The following is a 26,601-nucleotide window of genomic DNA, read 5'->3' as shown; positions in this document are numbered from 1 at the left end:
TTTTTATATTTCTTATTTGCTTTTAAGGATTTTATGAAGAAACTGGGTGAGTTGATGGAATTGGGATGTGTCTGCTGGTTAATACTTAAAAGTGTAAAATTATACACTAGACATAATATAATGTCACATGTAATTTATATTTGCATTTTATCAAATATTTGAATGCAAAATTATTAATAAAATTCTAAGTTTCAGAGAGTTTTTTGGTACTTATTGAGTAAAAATGTTGAAGGTATCTTAAAACTATTTTTATATAATGAAAGATTTAAAGTGTACAGAAAAGTATACAGGATAATATAATGAACATCATGTCCATACTTGTAAAATATTTAAAACATAAGAATAAAGCAAAACAATTGTATAAGTTTAGTATAAAATTACATTCCTTATTTTTATAAAATCTTTACAAATTTTAGTTATCTTTAAAGCTAATTGTCTCCAGAAATTAAAAATCCTATTTCTAAGAGAGATATTCTAGAAATGGTAGAGTTTAGTAATTTTAACATTTTCATAGGTTTATTAAGTACTAGAGGCCCGATGCACGAAATTCATCCAAGAGTAGGTCTTCCATCCCCAGGCTGCTGGCACCGGCTTCCCTCTGGCACCTGGGACCCGGGCTTCCCTCGGAGAAGGTTGTCCAGAAGGACGTCTGGTTTAATTAGCATATTACACTTTTATTATTATAGATTGTCTGTTCAGTCTCTTCGACACTCAGTTTATATTAAAAACTTCCACCCTATTTTTGAAAAATTATCTTCTCATATTTCTATAGTTTATAGAAGATGAGAAATGAAAAACTATAAAAATGACTATACCAAAATCAAAACACATGAATACTTGTGCATATAATATTAATATAGAAGAATCAAATATGTTTGAGTATTATCGAGCACATTAATGTTTCATAGAATAGTTGAAATAAAATTATGAATCTATTATTTAAATGAGGTATATGATTATATGGTCCTTTATGCAGAAAATATATCTTGTTTCTCTTACTTTATTATCTCATTTGGTTTTAGATGAAAGATTTCAGATTGTATAATAAGGAAACCAGTTCTTATTTTCACCAAGATTGCACAAATTTAATGCATGTGCTTAAGGCTTCAGTGTCCTTCTAAATAATAATCTGCTATGTGTCTTACGTTTTTGTTTTTCAAATGTGGGCAAGAGCATTGTGAAGTTTATAATTTTGCTCTGCTCAATTTCCTGCAACAATATTAATTGAAATTATTATCGTTTTTTCTGATATTAAAAGTTATAATTTTCTACTATTTTAGTATGCTTTTTCAAAATTTTCAGTTCTTGAAATTATTATAGGTAGCACCCTAAGAGACTTATAAAATATTTCTAATAAACTTAGAAATTATTCATAATCAAGAAATAACATAATAAATAATATATCTATGTCTAGGCCTCTAGAGGTTTTTTCCTCAAAGAAAATCAATCCAGAGTAAATCATTCAATGCCTATACTTTAAATGTCTTTGTATATCTATACTAATAAAAGGGTAATATGCTAATTAGACCGGGAGACCTTCCAGACAAAGCCATGGTGGCGGGGTCAAGGCAGAGGTGGTTAGGGGTTATCAGGCCAGGAGGGGAGGGCAGTTGGAGGTGATCAGGCTGGCATGGGGGCAGTTGGGGCAAGCAGGCTGGCAGAGGGGGCCAGTTGTGGGCGAGCAGGCTGGCAGTGGGGGCAGTTGGGGGTGATCAGGCTGGCAGGCAGAGTGGTTAGGGGTGATCAGGCAGGCAGGCAGTTGAGTGGTTAGGAGCCAGCGGTCCCAGATTGTGAGAGGGATGTCCGACTGCCGGATCGGGCCTAAACCGGCAGTCGGACATCCCCCGAGGAGTCCCAGAGTTGAGAGGGTGCAGGTCGGGCTGAGGGACACTCCCCCCCTGCCCCGTGCACGAATTTCGTGCACCAGGCCACTAGTATTTAGATAATAAAAGGACCAGTTTTATGTAAATGTCTCTGTATTCTGCATCTACATGGAATTTACTCAAGTAAGAAAGGATTACTTAATGCTAAAATAGAATTATATTTTATTTATTCTGTTCCCAAATAGCCCCTCAACATGCGTGCACACACACATGTGCACAGGCACACACACACACACACACACACACACACACATACACACACATCATTTGAGCAGTGTTGTCAACTAGCCAATACTTGTATATAGAAAATGGAGCAATAATAGTGGTATCATGAAGAGGAAAAATAAAAGGGACAGCTTTCTCAGATTAAAAATAGCAGCAGAGTTTCAAATAGTTGTGAAGAGAAGTAGAATAGCAAATTATTTAATACCATGTTAAGATACCGATTTAAAATTTATATTGATTATAAAGGACATAATTTCATTCTCCATGTTTGATAAAACTTTTCTGGATTTGCATGTCAGAAACAAAATGGTTACAATGAAGTATTACCTGGAGATCAAATCCATAAATGTTATTTCTTTTTTTAAAATTTAATGTTTAATTTATATTGTTATTGGTTTCAGAGAGGAGGGGAGTGGGAGAGAGATAGAAACATCAATGATGAGAGAGAATCATTGATCGGCTGCCTCCTTCATGCCCCACACTGGGGATTGAGCCCCCAACCCAGGCATATGCCCTGACAGGGAATCTAACCGTGACCTCCTGTTTCATGAGCCATGCCAGCTGGGCCATAAATATTATTTCTTAATTGTTTGCTGCCACACTAGACACTCAGAAATGCAAAATAAGATGAATAATTTTATTTTGAGGATAAGAATTATACTGAATTACAAAATAATGTGTATGTAGGGAGCATCGGGCAGATATATTTAGGAATTGTAGTGTTCAGTTGAAGATAAGGCCTATTAGGCTTCGCGGTAGATAGTTCCAGAAGACACAGCTGAAGAGGACTCATACGTGTGGAAATGAGTGATAGTTGTGTGTCTGCAGCAGTTGGGGAAAAGGGCTTAATAACACCCAAGCTTTTATAATTTACTTTAGACCTAACTTAGCTGAAAACTTCAGCTCCAGAGATGAAGAGTGAATGATAGGACTGGGCTTGATTTACCTGCTGATAAGGGAGACCAGTTGTTCTGAAACTGACAGTGAAAAGTGATCCAAACCTTGGTCTTGATAAGACAAGGAAAAACGCTGAATCTGCAGTGTGACCGGTGACATTTATAAAGGCATGTTTATGCAATGATTAATCCGTTGATATCAATTAAATCCTGAAGAAAACATAAAAAAATAGCTTAAAACCTGCAAATATAGATATTTTCTGGTTTGTTGGTGCTTTGACAGGAGAAGAGGAAAATCCACAATCTGCCCCCTCCTAGAAGTTCGTGAAGACCTGCTCCTAAGTGCTGTGATGTCCCCCACTTTTTCCTCCTCCCGAGTCTGTTGCCTTGAGCCCAGATTTCCTTTCATACGAGAGCAGAAGTGCTTCTACATAACAGACTGTCCTGGGATAAGTCTTTATTTGACTATGTTGCAGTGGATTTTATTCATTCTCTATCTTGTTTGTTTTTGACCCTTTTCTTTTGAAATCATAACTAGTTATATTACTTTTCCCTTTTGACTATGCCTGATGCAAAAAAAAAAAAAAAGTAGAAAGTTATAAGTCAGCAATCTTAAGGTGGGGGTTAGGTAGGTGGGGGCAAATGATTTGAAGTTCAAAGGAAACTTTTCATTCCTGATGTTAACTTTTGTTAAATTGAGAATATGTCTAAGAAAAGGCGCTCCAAGACCACTGTTTTCATTTGAGAAAGTAGGACAACATGACTTTCAAAATGACTTTACATTTCAGTCATTCCATCAGGATATGACATGGCCTATTTAAAGACCATATTGTGTTTTTATCAGTCTTTGCACATGAATTGCTGACACCTGGTATAGTGATTTTTCTGTGGTAACTGACTCCCTTTGGAAAGCGATATAGTACCTATTGCCATATTTAAACATCAATGCTACTTCTGTTTACACCTGATGTGTTTTCATTATCTTCCCTATTTATTTTTTTCCTCAAGCTATCTATGCCTCATTATGTTGTTATTAAAGAAGGTAGAATGACTGTGAATAGCCCAAACCCAACAAATATCCAGTACAAAATCTGTGTTTGGAAAATCATAATAGTTTTATAGCTTAATTTCTTTCTGAATTGGGATTTTGGTAGTATAGATAGGTTTCAGAATTCTCTAATATTATTGATTAAGATTACATGCTTTTGCATGTTTTTTCCACTATTACACATTTGGAAGTGTTCACAATAACTGAATTTAGGTGGATGTAGTTGATATAAGAATAATTTTAAAGAGTTATATTGTATCTAATGCTTGGAATCAAATATTTTTAAGAATGTATTTATACAAAATGATAAATTATTTTAAGAGAATTTTTGGAGTTTTATATGCTTCTTAGAAATAATACAGCTCTATCTTATAGAAATTCAGAAGATCTTCCTTTTGGTGCTACAAGAAAATGTGATCAGAAAAATTATTATACATAAATTTATTGTAGATGCCTAGAAGAAAGTTAGAAAATATTGACCCTCACTTATCCAAAGAATAAAAATAAATGATAGGGTCATTTCTTATACTAAAAAAATAATTTAAAAAAATAGAGTGAGAAAAAAGATGTGGTATATATATAGATACAATAGAATACTACTCAGCCGTAGGAAAAGATGAAATACTGCCATTTGTGACAATGTGAATGGATCTTGAAAATACCATGCTAAGCAGAATATGTCAGATGGAAAAAGTCAAGAACTGTATGATTTCACTCATATATGGGATATAAACTGAATGCAACAATTGAACAAACAAGACAAAATAAAACTCATACACACAGACAACAGTTTGGTGGTTGCCAGAAGGGAAGGGGGATGGAGAGGAGGTAGTAAGAGGTAAAGGAGGTCAAATATATTTGACAGAATATTTGAATTTTGGTGGTAAACACATGCAATATACAGATGATGTATTATAGAATTGTATATTTGAAACCTATATGATTTTATTAACCAATGTCACCAATACATGTTTTAAAATACAAAAATAAATTGATGTGTGCAACATTCAAATACTTTTGCTAGTCAAAAGTTAATGACATGTTTAATCAACAAATATACTAAATAATAACATGGATATACATTAGTATCAAAGTTTTAAGATAGGGACAGAATAAAGCAGAAATAACAAACCAAAGGAAGGGCAAATGTACTCTCCCCATAACCCCTTTAACAGACAACTGTAGCTTCAACTTATTCCTCTGTTCCTAAATCTCTATGACATGCTTTCACCCTCTTCGTGCCCCTACACCTGAGCAAAACATTCTTGGTCTTGGAAGTTGCCTTTCCTCCCCACCAGTTCCCTAAATTCACAGCATGAATCATCTTCACTGTTTCTATATGAATCCTTTCTGTTTCAGCTTTTCATATTTCCTAACACTACCTTGAAATAGTCCAAAATGTTTTCTCTGGTCTCTGGCCTGCTACCAATATTACAAGTCTCCCCCTTCATCCTACCAACAAAACCTCAGGCAATTTACTTGCGAATTATCTTCCACCTGACTTGTAAAGTTGCCGTTATCAACCAATTTATTAAATATTTATTAACTTTAGAATGAAGTTTCAAGGTCTAGCCCCCTAATCCCACTCCACCATTTCCCAATATATACTGACCTCCAACAGACTTTTTATGAGGGCTGAAAACTAGTTAATTTTATTTCATTCTATTTAACAATTCTTGTAATTAATTAGACTAAGTCCTAGATCCTTCTAACCTTGAGTAAGGACTCCCATTTCTCTTAGAAATGAACCACATCTTTGAAGTCTTTTCTTCCTTAAACCATTGAGCCAGTTACCCTTTGAGTAGGGATGGAGGCAAAGATTAAGAGATCATATCTAAAATTGAAAAAGAAGAAGCAATCTGCTCTGAGCTGCTCATGACTCTACTGAAATGAAAAATGATATAACCTTTCAGAATGAATCCTTCCCTTTAGGTATCACAAGAATAACTGTCACAAGTGTGAAATGGACATTATTTGGCATACATTTAAACACATTCTACTATGAAGTACAGTTTGATATAAAAAATCTAACACCTAATGCGATATTTAAATAACGATAAATTGAAATGGAATCAAAATAGTCTTAGGATCAGGCAATTGGGTGAATCCTCAATTCTGGTGATGTGATTGCAGATTAGCCACAGATATCTTCTGGTTTAGAAAACTTTGCTAAAACACCTTCAGCTAATTTCATAGTAATTTACTACATTTCTAACTTAAGAGCTCTCTGCTTAAGTTGTGAGATCCAGTTCTTAGGATTTGAATCATTATTTCTCTGATTTTTGGATATCTTTTTTCTCTCCTGAGATGCCCCCTTTATAAAGTATAAAATATTAAAATTTGTATTTTTAGTTTTGTTTTCTTTTTTTTAAATATATTTTATTGATTTTTTACAGAGAGGAAGGGAGAGAGATAGAAACATCGATGAGAGAGAAACATCGATCAGCTACCTCCTGCACATCTCCTACCGGGGATGTGCCCGCAACCCAGGTAAATGCCCCCGACCGGAATGGAACCTGGGACCCTTCAGTCCGCAGGCAGACGCTCTATCCACTGAGCCAAACCGGTTTCGGCTTAGTTTTGTTTTCTAGTTTTTTGTCTGGTCCATTTCTGGTTCAGGAATTACGACTTCATTTTTATAATCTAAACTGGGCAGGAATACTGGATCTTGTTGAGAGTGTTTTCTTCTCCTGGGATCTTTGTTTTTGAGCTAATGATACTATGTCAGTAATTGTATAGGATCTAGTTCAATTTGCAGAATTTCCCAGTTGGTAATTTTACCCGACTCTGGGTTTTATTTATTTTGTGTGTGTGTATCGTTGTGTGCAGTGGCTATTGTGCTGGGATTTGTGTGTCGAATGCCCAAACTTCAGATCTCAATGCTTTCAGGCCACTTCTGTCCCGCTCTCGCCTTTGCCCTCTTTTCCTTCCTTACCTCCACAAATATCTGTGGAACATGTAACTTGTGTCAGGCCACATGCTCATATATGGTGGGGAGCGATACAGAAAGACTCCCTGCCATTAAGACCTCACTATTTAGTGAGAAAGAGGCAAACTTTAAAAGTAATGCAAATCAATGAATAGTAACAGACTGTAATTAAAGAAAAACTGTTAAGTGTTTAGAAGATAAATTATAGGTGGACTTTCCCTCACCATCTACACAGTGGTCATTTTGGGGTATTTAAATAGGTCAAGCTCCTATGGTTCTCTGAGTCTTCACACAGGCTGTTTGATCTATTTTCCTGCAGAACTCAGATTAAAATCTTTGGCATCCAGAACATGAAGACATCTGGAACAGGTAAATTCCCAGATTTGTAAGTTTTCACACTATCCTGATTCTTTTTCTTAGCATTTATCTAGATGGAATTAATAACTTACTGGCATAATTATGTTTAATGTCTCATTTTCCCACTGGCCGGTACTGTGTCCATTTTGTTCAATGCCTAGAAATAGAAGATGGTATTTATTTGATAAATGTTTTTGTTAAAGCAGGGATGCTGGACTATAGTGACTGTTTCTTTCTCCAAGATAAGAAATTAACAATTTCATGTGCCACGGTGGTTGTTTCTCAACCTTTATATTTAAATATCCGTCTCCCTTTATATTATGGTCAGGTAATGTGAGGGTGGCCCCTTGAGGTTGGACTCCAACTTTAAGAAGGGAATGCTTACTGATTTATGCCCAATTTAGCAGAATCAGAAATAGTGAAGGTACAAGACAAAATTAAAATGCTATTAGTTTATCTTGTTGGCTAATTCTTGAAATGGGGAAGAGGAGATAGAGAGAACTTCCGCCGAAGGAATGAGATTTAATTGTATTTGAGTACAAAGTCTCAGCCATTAACCCTGAAACTCTGGGGAACCAACTAGGAGGGGGAGCCCAGAGTGCAGGCCAAGGATGACTGTGTAGAGGACCAGGTCTTGGGTCAGAGGACAACACCCTGCTGAGTAGTATACCCAGACCCAGATGGCACTATATTACTTTGTCAAAACACTGTATGGATTTGATCTTTAGATTCTCAACTAAATTATTTTTGCTCATTTTATTAAATTATCTTATATTCTTCTTCCTGGTAATGCAAAATATTTATTTTCACCAATGAGTTCAGTTATAGAATTTGTAAGATCCTTATGGTTCCACTTCAGTCTTTCAGTGGTTAGCTTTCCTGATAAATGGATCCCTGTAGATTCTTAAATAATTTCATGGCTCTTCCTTGAGAATTTCCAATTTTGTGTTTTATATTTATCGTGTGCTTATTGTGTACAAAGAAGTTCCAGACCTTGTTTTCTGGTTTAGAAAATGTATTCCACTTCAGAAATGTATGCTATGGATATAGTATTAAATAAAAGCTATTCACATGGAGAGATTTGCTACAAAGGTTATTTGCAATTTTAAAATTTTGAAAAGATTAATTAGGGACAAAAGGGATATGGTTATTAAATTGTTAAATCAACTTGATGGAATATTTAAAGGCACTGTATCAACCTAGTAATATACAATTATATGTAAGCTATTGTGTTCACTATGAAACTGTAAATATGGATAAGAATATTCAAAGGGAATAGAAAAATGTACATAATATTAGACTGGTTGCACTAAGGATAATCATGGTATATTTATAATCATTTTAATATTGAAATGGTTATACAGTTCAAACAAATGAAATGTCTGATCTGTTGAGATATGGCCTTAATTCTCATGAGCTTTGCTTATACTTTAATTGCAGGAATATCATACACTTGTGCATGGAAAGATAACTGATGCTCTAAGGACCCTTTCAGACCTCAGCATATGACTCTTTATCTGGCTATTCATCTGTATCCTTTATTATCCTATATAATAAAAGGCTAATATGCAAATAGACTGAACAGCAGAATGACCAGTCACTATGATGCACACTGACCTCTAGGGGGCAGATGCTCAATGCAGGAGCTGCCCCATGGTGGTCAGTGTGCTCCCACAGGGGGAGTGCTGCTCAGCCAGAAGCCCTGAGCTGGGCTCATGGCTGGCAAGTGCAGTGGCGGTGATAGAAGCCTCTCCATGATAGGAGCCCTCCCGCCTCCACACCAGGGCTAAGGATGTCCGACTGCCAGCTTAGGCCTGCTCCCTGTGGGCCTAAGCCATCAGTCGGACATCCCCCGAGGGCTCCTGGACTGTGAGAGGGCACAGGCCGGGCTGAGGGGACCCCCCCCCCTCCAGTGCACAAATTTTGTGCACTGGGCCTCTAGTATCCTTTATAATAAACTGGTGAACTATAAATATTTCCCTGAGTTCTGTGAGCCATTGTAGCATATTATAGAACTGGAGGTTTCCAAGACTGCCAGATTACAGCTAGTTGGTCAAAAGCATGGATAATAACCTGAGACTTAACAATTGGCATTGAACATGAGGGTAGTCTTTTGAGACTAAACCCTTAACTTGCAGGATCTGATAGATAGTATCAGAATTGTATTGAATTGTAGGACACCAAGGTGGTTTTGGAAAATTGGTCGGTGTGAGAAAATAAACCCCACACATTTGGTGGCCAGAAGCACTGGAAAGGAAAATACAGGGAGTTTTTTTTAGACAGGAAGGAATGTGATTCACCAGAAGAAAACTGAAGTACTCTTCCCAGAGAAAAACAAATGGATACTAAATGGTGAAACCAAAAATTATCTCTTAAAGTCCCCACCTGCTCTTTCACTCATTTTCTCCTTGACTATAACTTCCTATTTGCTCCATAAGTCAAGAAAGATTTTGTTTACTGTGAGACTTTTGTTTGCCAGCACCATGCCCAAGAGGGCTAATCACCTCTTTGACTCAATTTCATCTAAAACATAATTTGTGTGCACACTGCCCTCCCCATGTTATCATAAGTGGAAAAGGCATAGATGAAGTTCTTCATTACACAATGATATAGCAATAATATGAAATATTCTAGTGAACTAGAATTCTTGAAACAAGTAGATATATTTTGAATCCCTAATTCTTAAAATTAAAAATAATGCTATAGTATACCAGCTTTAAAGGTATAGTAAATTCATTTCAGATCAAATATTAATCATTCATTGGTTTAAGTCACAGGGGTGGGCAAACTTTTTGACTCGAGGGCCACAATGGGTTCTTAAACTGGACCGGAGGGCCAGAACAAAAGCATGGATGGAGTGTTTGTGTGAACTAATATAAATTCAAAGTAAACATCATTACATAAAAGGGTACGGTCTTTTTTTTTTTTTTTAGTTTTATTCATTTCAAACCGCGGGCCGTAGTTTGCCCAAGACTGGTTTAAGAGCATATTCCCACTTTTTAAAAAAAGTTAATCAATAGTTTTCTCTTCCAATGCATCAAAATACTTTGTATTATATTCCTATGTTCTTTTATTGTATTCAAAAAAGTAATTACAAATATTAATTCAAGTCTTACAATGAGGCATGGTCAAATTGTTAATTTTATAAGATTATGAAGTAATTAAAACATAGAACCAATGTCCAGGAAAAGAAAAAACCTACATCTTCATCTAGTCAGTGATAATCTCTAGGGGATGGATGGCACCCCATAAATTGTTGTCACATCTCTAGATAAAGAAGAAGCTTCTGAAGCCCTTTCTAATTTCATGACCCACAACCTATTAGTTTTATTCAAATAAAACTTTAGGCTTTTTTGAACAGCTCTTTTGAAATAACCTTTTGAAAGTAAAAGACCTTGCCTACTACATCAGACTGGTCTACTCAGTCCATTTTTTGTTTCTGATTCCAAGTGATTTCATGTGACATGGTACTCTGAAACAGCAATCTTAAAATGTTGTGGCTACATCTTTCAATCACACTAAGCTTTCTGTCAGAGCATATTATAGGTAGTTAATTCTCATTATGCATTGAAGCTATGTTCTATCCAGTCACTGTGAACAGTGAATTAATGAATACTGAACCATTGGTAAATTAAGGATTAGGTTCCTGTGGTGTCTAGTCACAACATTTTGCTTAACCAGTCTTTAGACAACCTTGTTCTGTTGTGTTCTGATTAAAGACCGCCCCCCCTCTTCACATGTCACTGTTACATATGATGTTGATCCATTAACATTGAACTCACAGCCAACAACACTAGAACTCATGCCTGATGAAGCTTACCTAACACACCTATTTTCTCCCTAAGTCACACCACTGCCTCGTGCCCTTTGGTACACTAGATAGTGCTTCAGCACTGTGCCTGGGGGCCATTGTAACCACACATCACCAACAATAAGCACAGAAATGCGGAACGTTTCTAATGTTTTCCAGAGCAGCTGTTCCATTTTGCATTCCAACAGTGTACGGGGTTTTAATTTTTCTACATCCTTGACAACATTTGTTGTCTTTTGTAATTTTTAAAATATTTTTATTGATTTCAGAGAGGAAGGGAGAGGGAGGGAGAGAGAGAAACATCAATGATGAGAGAGAATCATTGATTGGCTGCCTCCTGCATGCCCCTCCACTGGGGATTGAGCCCACAACCTGGGCATGTGCCCTGACTAGGATTTGAATTATGACCTCCTGGTTCATAGGTCAGTGCTCAACCACTGGGCCATGCCAGCCAGAAAGTGTGACTTTTTAATAATAGCAATATTAACAAGTGTGTGTGTGTGTGTGTGTGTGTGTGTGTGTGTTTTATATTTCCCTAATGATCTGTGACATTCAGTGAAAAACGTGGCACTAATGAACTGTGAAAAGGATACTTGTTTATAGTATGAGAACTAACACAAGAAGGTAGAACATCACCTTCTTCAACCTTACTTGGAAACATGACCTTCAAGTGGCTCAGCATATTTGTCCATCTGTGTATGTCCATGAATACCTGCAAAGTCATGATGAGTATTGATTTTGATGTTATAAGTAAATTTTAGCATGACGGTAAATTTGCAATTATAGTTAGTACCTGTGAATAATAGGATTGATTGTACGTTCTATCCATGACTATTTTAGATCCTTGTTAACATTTTATAATGTCCTTGTTTTACTATCCATTATGTAAACCAATATTTTATTTGCCCTAAATTTACTTCTCTCAAAACTTTAATAGTCATCTTTTAGTTATTCCTTTCTGCTATTTTTTTAAAGATTTGACCAAAGCATGTTTTATTTTTAATTTTTTATATTCCAACTCCATTTTAGGGAAACTACGACAATATATATATTATCATATTTTTTAATACATGGCATACTATCTTATTTTAGACTTTTAGATGCCATTTGTTCTGTCTGTATTAAGAGATCATTTCATTCTGCAAATTATACATTGGTTAAAATCTTTAGGCTTTGTTAAAATGGCAGCTTCTGCGTGCATTTTATTGCATCTAGTGTAGTGATTTTCCACCTTTTTTTGTATCTCATGGCACATATAAACTAATTACTGAAATTCTGCAGCACACCAAAAAATATATTTTTTGCTGATCTGGCAAAAAAGTAGGTATAATCGTGATTCATTCACACTGGTCAGCTATTATGTTGGCTGTTGACTTTTTTTAATTTAAATTCTTTATTGTTTAAAGTATTACGTATGTCTCCTTTTTCCCCCCTTTGACCTCTCCCTGGCCACCCCCACCCCCCAGCACATGCCCTCACACCCCCTATTGTCTGTGTCCATGGGTTATGCTTATATGCATGCATACAAGTCCTTTAGTTGATCTTTTACTCTCCCCCGCCTCCACCTTCCCTCTTAGGTTAGGCAGTCTGTTCAATGCTTCTCTATCTCTGGATCTATTTTTGTTCAACAGTTTATGTTTTTCATTATATTCCACAAATGAGTGAGATAATGTGATATTTATCTTTCTCTGACTGGCTTATTTCACTTAGCATAGTGCTCTCCAGGTCCATCCATGCTGTTGCAAATGGTAAGAGTTCCTTCTTTTTTACCACAGCGTAGTATTCCATTGTGTAGATGTACCACAGTTTTTTAATCCACTCATCTGCTGATGGGCACTTAGGCTGTTTCCAGATCTTCGCTATGGTAAATTGTGCTGCTATGAACATAGGGATGCATATATCCTTTCTGCTTGGTGTTTCTGATTTATTGGGCTGTATTCCTAGAAGTGGGATTACTGGGTCAAATGGGAGTTCCATTTTTAATTTTTTGAAGAATCTCCATACTGTTTTCCACCTTGGCTGCACTGTTGTCTTTTTTTTTTTTTAATTTGTCAATCTAAAAGAAAAGAGGTCAGTGTCTCTGGCTAAATAGTCAGGTATTGCATGTTTTAAAAATTCTCGTGGCACACCAGTGTGCCCACCGTGGCACACCAGTTGAAAATCACTGGCTTAAAGATTGGAAGCTGAGTTGAATTTGAAGGCTTATTTGTGAAGAGTTTCTGCAGTGCCTTCTCTTTCCTAAATCCAGATTGAATACAAAATAAACAAACCTGAAACTGAAAACCTGAGGCCAAGTTCTAAATGTAAAGTACTTCTATCCTCTCCATAATAAAAATATTTTTTCTTAACTGTGTATTTCAGGAATTAGAAGAGTCACAAAACTATTAGAACCTTTAAACTGGGTCTTAAAATCCATGTTAACACCTACTATAACCATTTTCCAAATGCCTGTGCTAATTAGGTATACAGGGGAAAACAGGGAGAATATATCTAATATCTTAATTTTCAGCTAAAAATATTACCTAGAATTTCAAATATTCTAACTATTCTTTTTACCAAACTATTTATGTGTAAAGGATTAAAATAGTTACTTTGTGTTATGCCCAGATTTCAGGATCCCCAAGAAACCACACCAGGGAGCCATCCAGGTCTGATGCAAAAGCATAAGAGTCTTTATTCGAGCTAGCTCGGCTCCCCCATCTCGCCAACACAGCAGCAGGAAGCAGAGAGAGAGAACTCTGTGTGGAGAGGGGTTTTATAGGGGGGTTGGAGTAAGGGGAGGAGAAAGGACTGTGGGCCCTGCCGATTGGCCAGGCGCAAGTCGGTGTCTTGTTCCTGGGTGTGGCTAGCAGAGGCTTAGACTTCCGGGAAGAAGCTCCTTGCCAAGCACATGGCCAAGGTAAGATGGAGGGCGTAGCCCTTACCCTGGGGCAAGATGGAGGGCGTAGCCCTCGCCCTTTCACTTTGTATATAGTTTAGCTTATGTTTGGAAACATAAGACTCAAAAGGATTGAATAAAAGATTTTTTGGTTGAAACGGTGTTAACAGACTTTCTTGAATTTTCTTTATAGCTCCTGTTTCTTAATAGCATTCTTTCATCCTTTCTCCCTCCCACTGACACATGCTATTATTTTTTTTTAACCTGGTGTCATTTCACTTGCCACTTAAGTGAAACAAAATTTCAATCACCAAGAAGCAGCAGCATATCAAAGTTCACATTTATGTTGCTTTATCTTTGTTCCTTGTGTCTGTGTCTGAACCTTGGCCTAATAATCCACAGCACTAACTGTAACCCCGGGGAAGATCAAGGCAGGGATAAGGGTTGAGTTATGTTGTAAAAGATAAAAGAATCAAACACAACATTGATAGCGACTTTCATTTTAAAGTTATCAGTCATTAGGTAGTTCTCTCTGAGTTGCAGTTGACTAGTTATTAAACTTGACCTTTTGTTTTTACATGTTTGGGGAAAATAACGCTTCTTTTTGTTTTCTGTTGAAAATTCAATCTAGGAATTATTAAGGAAATTACTATTTTAGATTTCAATAGTGTAAGTGATGGAAGTCAAGTAAATATGAAGGACCTCAAAGCTGAAGGCCTAGTATCATAAGACAGGAAATCAGAAGAGGTCAGCCCACCCATTTTTCAAACTTCACATCTGTCAATCTACCATCACAGGTAGATACTGACACAGGTAGTGGTGCACTGGGACTGGCTCACAAGAGCTCGAAGGTATGCATTTCTTCCCATCCACTGTCAGCAAGTTCAAATAGTAACTTTGAAACAGGAATTTTAGGGGTAAAATAGGACAGGTTTAGGAAATATTAGGAATTTTGGAAATTAAAGGGACCATGGAGGGAGCACAGGGCTGCAGAGCAGCAGAAGGTATATTTCCATAGAATAGGGGAAGCTGAGGAGCTGCAACAAGTACATTTCCATAGAATGAAGAAGCTGAAAACAGCAAAAGGTTTATATTTACAAAATAAAGAGAAGGAAGCCCTTCTTCAGGGAGGAGAGGAAGAAAGCCCAAAGGGAATAGAAAAGCAATAAGGAAGGGAGGGGGGTTACTTTGAGCCCAGGAGTTACTATAGGAACCAGTCTAAGGGAATAGTGACCAATCAGAGGGGATATCAAGGCACCAGGATCTGCAGTCTTTATAAGCCATAGGGGAAAGGAACTCAGTGGGACCTTTTTCCCCTCCCCAATTGGGAGTCCGTTCTGTGGGACACTTTCCCTTTCCCCATGTGGGAGTCTGTACTTGTTCTTCAATAAATCTCCACCTTTGCTATGCCACCTTCTGTCCGTGGATTCATTCTTTGATTCCGGCGGACAAAGAATCCGGGTTCCAGTCCAAAAATTCCATTTCAACTTGAAATTGGCAATGGCGAAAGGATTTACAACCCAGAAATCAGTGATACCACAAATCAGGATTGTTGTGTGTGGTTTTTCTTTTCTTGGAAATTCAATTACTAAACGTTTATCAGCACACCATTGGTGTAACTTATTCTAGCATGTGTAAAAGTAGGAAATGTCCATCTTCCAGAGTAACTGGCTTTAGAAGGGAGTAAAACCCTTCCAAATAGATCATTAGATTCATTTCCTGGGTGTTAATCTCCTCCTTTATCCCTTTGGCATACACAATGTAAAAAAATCACAAATTGCCCCCCAAGCTACTGAGTAATTCATTATTTAGTCATCTGTGACTAAAAAAAAAAAATACTGGACAGACCCTACTCCAGAGTCTGAACTAAAGACCCGGCTCCTCTATCTTGTTGACCATCATAGATTACCTCAATTTTATAGTCCAAGAGGGCAACATCTACATGCATGAATTTGACATAACTCTTCATTTGCTGAGCCTTCTTCCATGCCTTTAATAAAGATTTATAATTATATATCTTACTCATCATTTTTTCAGATTTATTTATGTGAATATTATAGTTTTCTTTTGATATAAATGGTGCCTTAAAACCCTTTTGCTGGTATAGAAGGATACAATTGATTTGGTTGTGTTGATCTTATATCCAGTCATCTTGCTAATATTTTTTTAGATCTAATAATTTGTAATAATTTGTCACTAGATTTTAAATTTTTAGATTGACAACTATATCAAGCAAAATTAACAATAGTTGTATTTTCTCCTCTTTACTTTTTATACATTTACTTTCTTTTTCTTGACTTACCACATAGCCAAAACCTCCAGTAAATTGGTGAATATATATAATGGCTAGGGTATAAATGGCTTTTTGCCAATTTTTAAAGGAATGCTACTAATTTTTCTTCACTTAAAAATGATTACTGTATCCATATAATAATTACTGGATAGGTATTAGGGATATTTATTGTAATTTTATTGTTAGTTACTTTCCCTGCATTTTTTAGAAAATTTATCTTTATTGTTAAAAGTATTACAGATGTCCCCCTTCTCTCTCCAGGCCTTCTCTGCACTATTGTCTGTCCATGCGCTATGCATATATCCATATAAGTTAATTGGTTAATCTCTTCCCACCCCCCACCACCTCTGAAATACATCAATCTGTTGCATGTTTCAATGTCTCTGGATCTTTTTTGTTCATCAGTTTATTTTGTTCATTAGATTCCACATATAAGTAAGATCAGGTGATACTTGTCTTTACCTGACTGGCTGATTTCACTTAGCATAATACTCTCCAGGTCCCTCCATACTGTCTCAAAGGGTAAGAGCTCCTTATTTTTTATAGCTACATAGTATTGCATTGTGTAAATTTCTTCAATAAATAGTGTTGGATAATTGGACAAGTACAGGCAAAAAAATGAAAGTAGACAACAAACTTACACCATACACAAAAATAAACTGGATAAAATACTTAAATGTAAGTCATGAAACCATAAAAGTCCTGGAAGAAAATGTAGGCAGCAAAATATCAGACATCTCACATAGCAGAATTTGCACAGATGCATCCCAGATTACAGGTAATGTGGGCCGAAGGTTGCAAAGGGCTGATGTCTCCAGGCTCCGTGTTTCAGCAACAAGGTTACTAATCTTTCCATAATGATAGGCAGTTCCCACATTTGGAGGTTAGCTCCCAGATCCCGGGGTATACAACTCCCAGCCAGATCAGAATGTGCTTTCCGAGGCTTTGTGGCAAGGAAGTGCTCACATGAGGTGCCTGAAGAGAGGCTGGGGTGGGAAGCATTGCAGGGAGAGGTGCAGGAGTCCTGCATTTGGTCGTTTGTTTGTAAACAGCCACACTGAAATGGCCATTTTTCCCTGAGAGGAGCTCTTCTGTGTTGTACTTTATTTTATAGTATTACATTTTATTCCTTCAAGTTAATAATTTTTATGTTTTCACTGTCATTTATAGGAAATATAATATGTGCATGTTAGCATTTATAGTATAGTTGATGCTATAATATTATAATATTTATCATTATTTCTGCCTGCTTATTATCCCTCCTTCCTTATTCTGAAGCATAAGCATGAAGGCACATTTTAAGTGGTTTATATGAGGGTGAAGTTTTGCCTACTCCAGGCACAGACCTGAATAAATGGTCTTCTATGCCATAGTAATTGCCAGTTGAATACAAAGCTATCTTAGATAAAACAGCAGAGAAAGGAACATTTACCTCCATTTGAGATCATAGATACTAAGACCCATTTAAACCTGAAGCACAAGGTGTCGCCTTGGCTAAGATATGGGAAGAGCCTGCCTGTTAACAAGCTACCTAAGAGGAAAGTAAAGCTGGAAATAATGAGTAACTGATGCCTGGTCCAATAATCTATATATAAAACCCTAATATGCAAATAGACCGAACAGTAGAACAACCAAACAACCAAACAACCAGTCGCTGTGACATGTGCTGACCACGAGGGGGTGTGCACGAAACATGGCAGGCATCGGCTGCAGCGGGATGATGGAGAAGGTGAGTGGGGGCATGAGACCAAGTCAGTCACTGTCATTGGGGTGAGCCTCTGGTGGTTACTGACAATTCTTTGCTCTCATATGCCGTGGTCCCGCCGGGTGCTCGCACCTGCTGCTGGCAACGGCCCCACTCACACCTGCAGCCGGCGCCAGAGCCACCACTTGCACCTGCTGCCAGAGCTTGGTGCCGGTCCTGATGGCTTGGCGCAGTCAGCAGGTGCGAGCGGTGGCTGCCAGACCCAATTGCCCCTGAGGGCTTTTCCACCTCCCCCTGATCCTGAGGGGCGATCAGGGAAGCAGCCGCCACTTGCACCTGCTGATGGCGCCAGCCCCAATTGCTCCACGCTGGCAGAGGGTGAGAGTGGGGCCAGTGCCATCAGTGCATGGGAGCAGTGGCGGCAGGAGCAGGGCTGCTGCCAGACAGGGGACTGGGGGCCACAGTGGGAGGGGCCGGGCAGGGGTGCAAAGGATGGGCTGAGATCCGCCCTTATGCCCATTGCAGCCTCGTGGCCCACAGTTCCTTTCAAGGTGCATGAATTCATGCACTGGGCACCTAGTCCTATATAATAAAAGGGTAATATGCAAATTGACCCTAACAGCAGAATGACTGGGAACAACTGGCCGCTATGACATGCACTGACCACCAGGGGGAAGATGCTCAATGCAGGAGCTGCCCCCTGGTGGTCAGCGTGCTCCCACAGGGAGCCATTCAGTCAGAAGCCTGGCTCACAGCTGGCGAGTGCAGCACAGTGGCAGGAGCCTCTCCCACCTCCTCGGCAGTGCTAAGGACATCCCCTGGGCTCCCGGGCTGCCAGAAGGATGTCTGACTGCCAGTTTAGGCCTGATCCCCCAGGTATCAGACCTAAGCCGGCAGGTAGACATCCCCCGAGGCTCCCGGACTTCGAGAGGGCACAGGCTGGGCTGAGGGACCACCCAAGTGCACGAATTTTCATGCACGGGGCCTCTATACATTACTCTTCACTTATTTAGTTACTATAGCACCTAAATAATAACCTCCACATTTCAGTTACATGTGCAAAAAATTCCTACCACTTTTACCTTTGCCAGGTTGATTCTCCACTTCTGCTTATAATCAAAAGAATTCTAAATATCAAACAGTTATAGTTTATACCCCAGTAGACATGAACTATGAAAACAGAAGCCATATCCACTTCTGCTTACCATTATATCCATAGTACCTATCCTAATGACACAAAGTAGGTAGCTCATTTGTGAGTACATCAATGACTAGAGTAAATAAGGATGCAAAATTGTATTGATTTTGTTATATGGAATATAAGATGACATATTTTGTCACATCAATCCTAAGTTTGACAACTCAATCTTTTTATGCACAACCAAATAAAAATAAAGAATAGATTTGTATGAATATTTTTCTATCATTGTATTATTGTGAGTCCTGTACTTTTCCTTTTATTTGAAGGGTATAAACTCTATTACTGGTCTTGTTCTCTTCTACTTCAAGCATTCATTCAAGAGGCATGTACCCTGTATCCATATAACTCCATGTGAGGTACTCAGGGCATTCAAATCGAAAAGTATGGTCACTACATTCAGAAATCATCTTTGTGATCTTCCCCAGGAATTCCAAATGTCTTCTCTGCACCTCATAGAAACAAAGTGCAAGTGGGGAAGAGAATTGTGGTTACCGGATGGCTTTGTAGTAATCCAAATCATAAAGAGCTGTAGGTATATGACCTTGTTCCAGATAGTGCAAAAGTAAAGAGGAAATACAATAGTGAGGAAAAACTGGTAATGCCCAGCCCATGTGGCTCAGTGGCTGAGCGTTGTCCATTGAACCAGGAGGTCACAGTTTGATTTCCTGTCAGGGCACATACCTGAGTACGGGTATGATCTCCAGAAGGGGGTGTGCAGGAGGCGGCCAATGGATGATTCTCTCTCATCATTGATGTTTATATCTCTCTCTCCCTCTCTCTGAAATTAATTTAAAAAACATATTTAAACAAACAAACAAACAACAGAAAAAAAACCCCTCTTCAAATGGTAATATGTTGAAGATAAAAAGAAAGAGAAATGAAGACAGTCAGGGGCATGTAATTAGAACTGAAACATGTGCTAAATTACCAGCAATATCTTTAAATCACATTTTGTAAACAACCAATCATTTCTAAAATATTAATCTATGGGCATCATTTTTCATACAAATTGCCTATATTTGGCTATAGCTACAGGAGTCTGTGTTTATGCGAGAGACTTAAGAAAGCAATGTTCTTACACAGCATTCCTGTTGTTGCCATTATTAATTTGGCTGTTTATATCCATGAAGTAAAATATAGACCACAAAATATTGGACTTCAATGTCCTCATCTTTAAATGTAAAATGCAGAATTTCAAATATCCTGACTCATATTGATGTTGGGGAAATTAAATAAAATGATTCATTTGCAAGTACACTGTACACATAGTGGACTTGATGCATTTAAAGATTGAAAACTAAGAGGTCACTACATCAAGAGAAATATTTTCTATTAAAACAAAAATAGTGTAATAGTTCTGTGCACCAAGCAGTCTTTTTAGTTTATTATCAACCGCAGAAGCTGCTCTTCTCCAGATTCTATAAACTCCTCTCACTGGCACAAAAGACCAGAGAGATCACAGAGCAGAAATCCATAGTGGGTGGAAACCATTCCTAGGATAACAGGCTACAGGGACTTCTCGGGGACTTTAACAAAGGAGAAAGAATCTTATTCACAGGTCATCAGAAAGAAGGAGGCGTGTTCAGCTGACTCTTAGTAACTTCTATAGTCCCCTTGCTCAGATCAGTACTGTGTTCCCTGGTGGGGTCAACCCACTATTCTGCTGTAGGTGCCCATACATGTTAAACTAAAACTGAGTTTTCCTGTTGCATTAAGAGTTGACAAAAATAATGCAAAATATGGAAGAGGTCTTGACTACAGAAGTGAGACCAAAGCAGAGGCCTCATTATGATACTCACTGGTTATGAATGCATCAGATATTTGTTATATATATGATTACATGCACATATACAAAAAATGGATATATACGTATGTATATATATGTACACAATTCATATATTCATGTTTTAGCTAGCTGATAATAAATAAGCAAATTAATAAGTGAGAATAAATAGAACTTATTGAGTAGTCTCAGTCGTTCAAATTAATTAAAGGATGCCTTTTAAAATTTTTCCATTAAAGAGCAACTATATATTTTTTCTTAATTTTTTCTATATGTAGTGCTGAAATTTAGTGTGTGTGCATCAACCCTTCAGTTGTCAGATCTGGATGATGACACTGGTCAGGAGGGTCTGGACAACTTCGAGAGAGAGGGGGGAGGGGAAGAAAGGCTACTTAGGGGAATCAGGAAAGCAGCCTTTTAGCAACTAGTTTAGAATTATTTGAATATCCAAAAACTGGTATGACTGAGCCAAGTATGTACTCTATATGCACCCCCAGTGAACAACTGCAGTGAAGATTAAGGCTTGCAGAGTAGACAAATCAAATAAGCAGTATCCCTTGCAGCGGTTCTCAACCTGTGGGTCGCGACCCCTTTAAATACATCCTGCATATCAGATATTTACATTACGATTCATAACAGTAGCAAAATTACAGTTATGAAGTAGCAATGAAAATAATTTTATGGTTGGGGGTCACCACAACATGAGGAACTGTATTAAAGGGCCGCCGCATTAGGAAGGTTGAGAACCGCTGCCGGGCTTACAGCATGGTGCCCCTGCGTGCGCCCAGCAGGTAAACAATAAAATATTCACCATAAATACCTACATACTCAACATGCATGTGTTGCTTGGGTGTTGTGGGGAGAAAAATAAAGAAAAAATATACTGTTAAACCACAGGATTGGAGCTTGTGCTTAGATCTTTTTCCCAAAAGTTGATGATACCTAATATGTGTTTCCCCCGTGGCAATCTGCTGTATCCCTCCACAAAACGGCAACAGAAAAAAAAGGGATCAGCATGTCTTGTGTTCCAACAGAAGCAGGCCCTGAGGAAGGATTCAAGTACCAATAGTTTGAGAGGCACAGGAAATTCCCGTCAGGGTGGAGCGATATGACAACAAAGGGAAAGCAGCCAAAAACAGCTGCGCCAGTCACCAAGCCAGCCACCACTGTGGGTGATAAATGATTTAGAACATGCCCTCAGAGTTGTCCTCCAGAGGCCAGGAGCCAGACACCATCCGCCAGTGGCTGAGAGCTGCTGATGGTGGGGAGAGCATTAGTTGGTTTCTCGGCGTTTTCCAGGTTGCAGGATGGGACGCCTTGGGATGCTTCAGAGAAAGCCCTCAGATGAGTCACAGATAATGGCAACTGATACACGACCTTTAGGTAAGGAAGTGGTGCTTTAGCTCATGTTGCCAAAACAAAATATTATGGACTGGGTGGCTTAAACATTGGAAGTAGTTTTGTTTGTTTGTTTGTTTGTTTGTTTGTTTGTTTTTCACGGTTCTGGAAGCTAGAAGTCCAAGGTCAGGTACCAGCTTGGTTGGTGAAGACTCTCTTCCTGGCTTGTTGGATGGCCAACTTTTCGTGTGTCCTTACATTGCTGGGCAAGAGAAAAAGAAAGAGAGGAAGGAAGGGAGGAAGGGAGGGAGGGAGAATTGTCTGGTGTCTCTTCTTATAATGGCACTAATGCCATCATAATGGCCTTATCCTCTTAAACTCTCCTAAACCTAATTATGTCCCTCCCTAAGGCCTTATCTCCAAATACCACCACATTTGGGGGTAGGGCTTTAACATATGAATTTGGAGAGGGGATACTATTCAATCTATAGCATTGATAAGGCCCTCAAAACATGGGCAGGGCACAGTCTCCAAGCATATTTCCAAACCTAACTTGGTGATGTGAGAACTGGCTATGATCTTGATCCATTAGCCTTCTGGTCTAACTAGAAGTACACAGTTCTAAGATACCAACCCTTGCATCAAAGGCAGACTTGAAGATTTGCTCTCTCTAAAGCAATTACATCACATTACTTTCTCAAGAATATTTTACATACAGTTATTCAGAAGTTGGATGAACTGAATTACAGTGTCCCCAATTCCCTATGCAAATGTAAACTTCACAAGAATTAAGTGAATTCTTTAAAAATTTAGTGATGAAGAGTAAATCTTATCCTAAAGAATATTCCTTTTTATGATAAAACAAAGTAAAAATACCAATCAATATGGCTGGAAAATCATTTACTGTGATAGAGTCATCAAATGGATTTATAGATGAGAGCTAAATGAGCTAGAAATGAAGGAGTAATGCATTGGGATGCTCTTCTCCCCCCCACCCCTCCATATATGTTTTTATTGATTTTTAGAGAGAGGAAGGGAAAGAGAGAAACATGGATGAGAGACAAACATCAATCAGCTGCCTCTTGCATACCCACTACTGGGGATCAAGAGCATAACTCCGCAACCTGGGCATGTGACCTGACTGGGAATCAAACCAGTGACCTCTCAGGTCATGAGATGACACTCAACCAACTGAGCCACACCAGCCAGGGCGGAGACACTCTTCTTTATGTAATATGTTTCTTTTTTTTTTTTTAAATATGTTTTATTGATATTTTACAGAGAGGAAGGGAGAGGAATAGAGAGTTAGAAACATCAATGAGAGAAACGTCGATCAGATGCCTCCTGCACACCTCCCACTGGGGATGTGCCCGCAACCAAAGTACATGCCCTTGACTGGAATCGAACTTGAGACCTTTCAGTCCACAGGCTGACGCTCTATCCACTGAGCCAAACCAGTTAGGGCTATGTAATATGTTTCTTGAGTCTGATGGAATCTGAATTGACCACCTCTGCAATATCTCATGACATGGAAATGCTAACATGGAAGAAAAATGCTAGAACTAAAATTCTTATTGTCCATGGTATTCATTTAACTCTTATTATATGCACCTCCCTCCTGGCACATGGATTTGTTTACTAACCTGGCAGCTCTCTGAACTCTATACTTTTGAGATTTTTATGAGACTTCATCATGTAGGCATGATCAATTATTCATTCAATTTCCTACCCCTCTCCCCTCTCTGGAACAGAGGAGTGGGGCTGAAAGTCCCACGTTTCTAACTATGGCGTGTTCTTTCTGATCATCCACCATTCAAGAGCCCAGTGAGAGCTACCTCATTAGAACAAAAAATGCTTCTAACACCAAAGAAATTCTAAGATATTTGTGAGTTCTCTGTCAGACACTCCTATCACACTGGAAATTATAGGGTTTTAGGAGCTCTGCACCAGAAAACAGGGTCAAAGAGAAAATAGGAACAGAAACTTGGGGCAGGTATAAATTGTTACTAATGGTAGTAGTAGAATTTCACAGTCCCGTTCTTAGTCTATGTGCTGAATCCTTACACCTGTAACGCAGTCTTGGCTCCTCCCAGCACCACATTTCTTTGGCCACAGGGGTTGGTTGAATGATGAACTTGAAACCAATCAGAGTTAAAGACATATTTGCTGGGACTGCTGGGGGAGGGAAGCAGTGCCTTGGTTGCCCCATTTGGCCCCCTGATATCAAGGAGGAGGCATAACTGGTTCTCTTAAGAAACAATGATAAAATCTGAGTCTAAAGCCAACACAAGGGAAGGGGGAGCTGAGAGAAGGAAACTGAATTCTGTGACAGTGCTTCACACTCTGGAGTGGACTTTTCAGCTTAAAAAATGCTAATTTTATTCAGGTTTTTCACCTCTATACCCAAAAATGTCCTAATAGCCACAGATACGCAACTATTGCAAGTCCTGAATTTTAAAGCTGATGAATGCTTTAGCATCAAATCTCCCATCTTACCTTATTTAGGATGTCAAAGAAATATGTGAGCAGTGATTTATTTTTAAAGAAGGAATGTAGTAGGAATCTTTCCTGACCTTTTGGAGAGTTTACCTTGGCCCCCAGCGGCTCACTAAACATAGACTGTTACCACGGAGATGCTTAAATACTACAATGTTAGCTTTAGCATTTTTTTTTTTCTGGTTGTTTAAATTTCTGTTGAAGGCTGAAAATATTTTAAATAAGATATAGTACTTCTCATCGCATCTTAGACCATGTTGACTACAAATGTACATCAGATGCACTTCCATTGTGTTTTTAAAAATTCTTTTCTATCTTGAGGAAAAAATGTTGACATCTCCCTTTATTAAGTTAAAATAGATTGATTGACTCACTGTAAAAAAAATGGGCAAAATTCAAATGATCCTGTCTATAATATTACATTAATCATCTCAATGGGAAGGCTCAGATACAATTGCCCTTGGTTTCTAAGATGCTTTGTATGAGTTGAAGCTTGTGTACCTAAATGTTTCATGCATAACTATGCCCAATTGGCTCTGCTTTTTCAGCTTTCATATCTGTTAGGAGAATGTGATGTAGCATTAGAAAAACTTCTTGGTAGAGTATATTCTATATAGTTGGGTTACAAATCAAAATGATTGTATCAATACACCTATATCTTGTTTGATAAAGTCCACAGCTGACTTGTGTATTGAGAGGCATTTTGTAAATTTGACCTTCAATGTGGAAATTGTGTTTATTTGATTTTGGAATTTACCTTGTCATAAACCAGTCAGGGTTCTCTCTCTATAATTAGTTTTAGCACAAAATTTATTTTCAAAAACTGTGACTCTATAAATTAAGGGAAAAAAAACACTACATCTTTCAAGTCATTTAGAGAGGATGTGGACAAGTCAGGAAATGGGATCTGTTTTGTATCTCAGGGAACCATCTCCTTAAAAGACCATTCTATCATGAAATTCACTGGACATTCATCTGCTTTTAAGGGTATACTATTTCATAAAGTTCATAGTGCAGAGATGAAGATTAACTACATTATACCAATAATAATCTAAGAATGATGCCTAGGTTGGTCTTGAAAACAATCTATTAACTTAGCAAATGTGATCTCTGGAAAAAAGCTTCAAAATGAATTTCCTGGTTTACTCCTGTACACATTCATACTTCATCAGTGGAATGAAAGAAATCATATCTATGGACAGACACATAGATTCATAGAAAAAAACAGAAGTGGGAGATAACAAATAATTTGGCTTAGCTTCTCATTTCAGAAGCTTGAAATTAAGCTCATGTGAAATAAAATGAAAAACTTGGAAATAACTTTTAAGCATTTAAGCTGTTCTTGCTTTCTTTTACTTAAATTTAATTTCTTAATCATAGAAATAGATGGAGAAATTTAGAAGTCAAGTAGTACCTAAGGATTATAACTTTCAAAATAAATTCCTTATCTCTATCCTCTGATAATATTAACATGATAATATATTTTTTTTTTTTTTTGTAATCTCAGAAGTGTGCTATTTATTTTACCACAGCTATTAACACCAGTTCCATCAAAGTACAGATATTTTGGCAGCCCTAAAATTTCACTTCCAAGGTGTCCTTCTAAAAGGCATTTCAAAGTATGAAGGGCCATAAGCCTACATTCCACCTATGTATTTTTCATCCATAATGTGTTCCATTATTGTCTCATTATAGCTTTTGTCTCAGCATGGGGGTAATTTGCTTGGTCTGCTTTTAATATATATATTTTTTTTTAAA

Source organism: Myotis lucifugus, unplaced genomic scaffold (assembly GCF_000147115.1).
Source record: "Myotis lucifugus unplaced genomic scaffold, Myoluc2.0 scaffold_121, whole genome shotgun sequence".
In the NCBI taxonomy this organism is placed as follows: Eukaryota; Metazoa; Chordata; class Mammalia; order Chiroptera; family Vespertilionidae; genus Myotis; species Myotis lucifugus.
Note: the sequence above shows the minus strand (reverse complement) of the source record.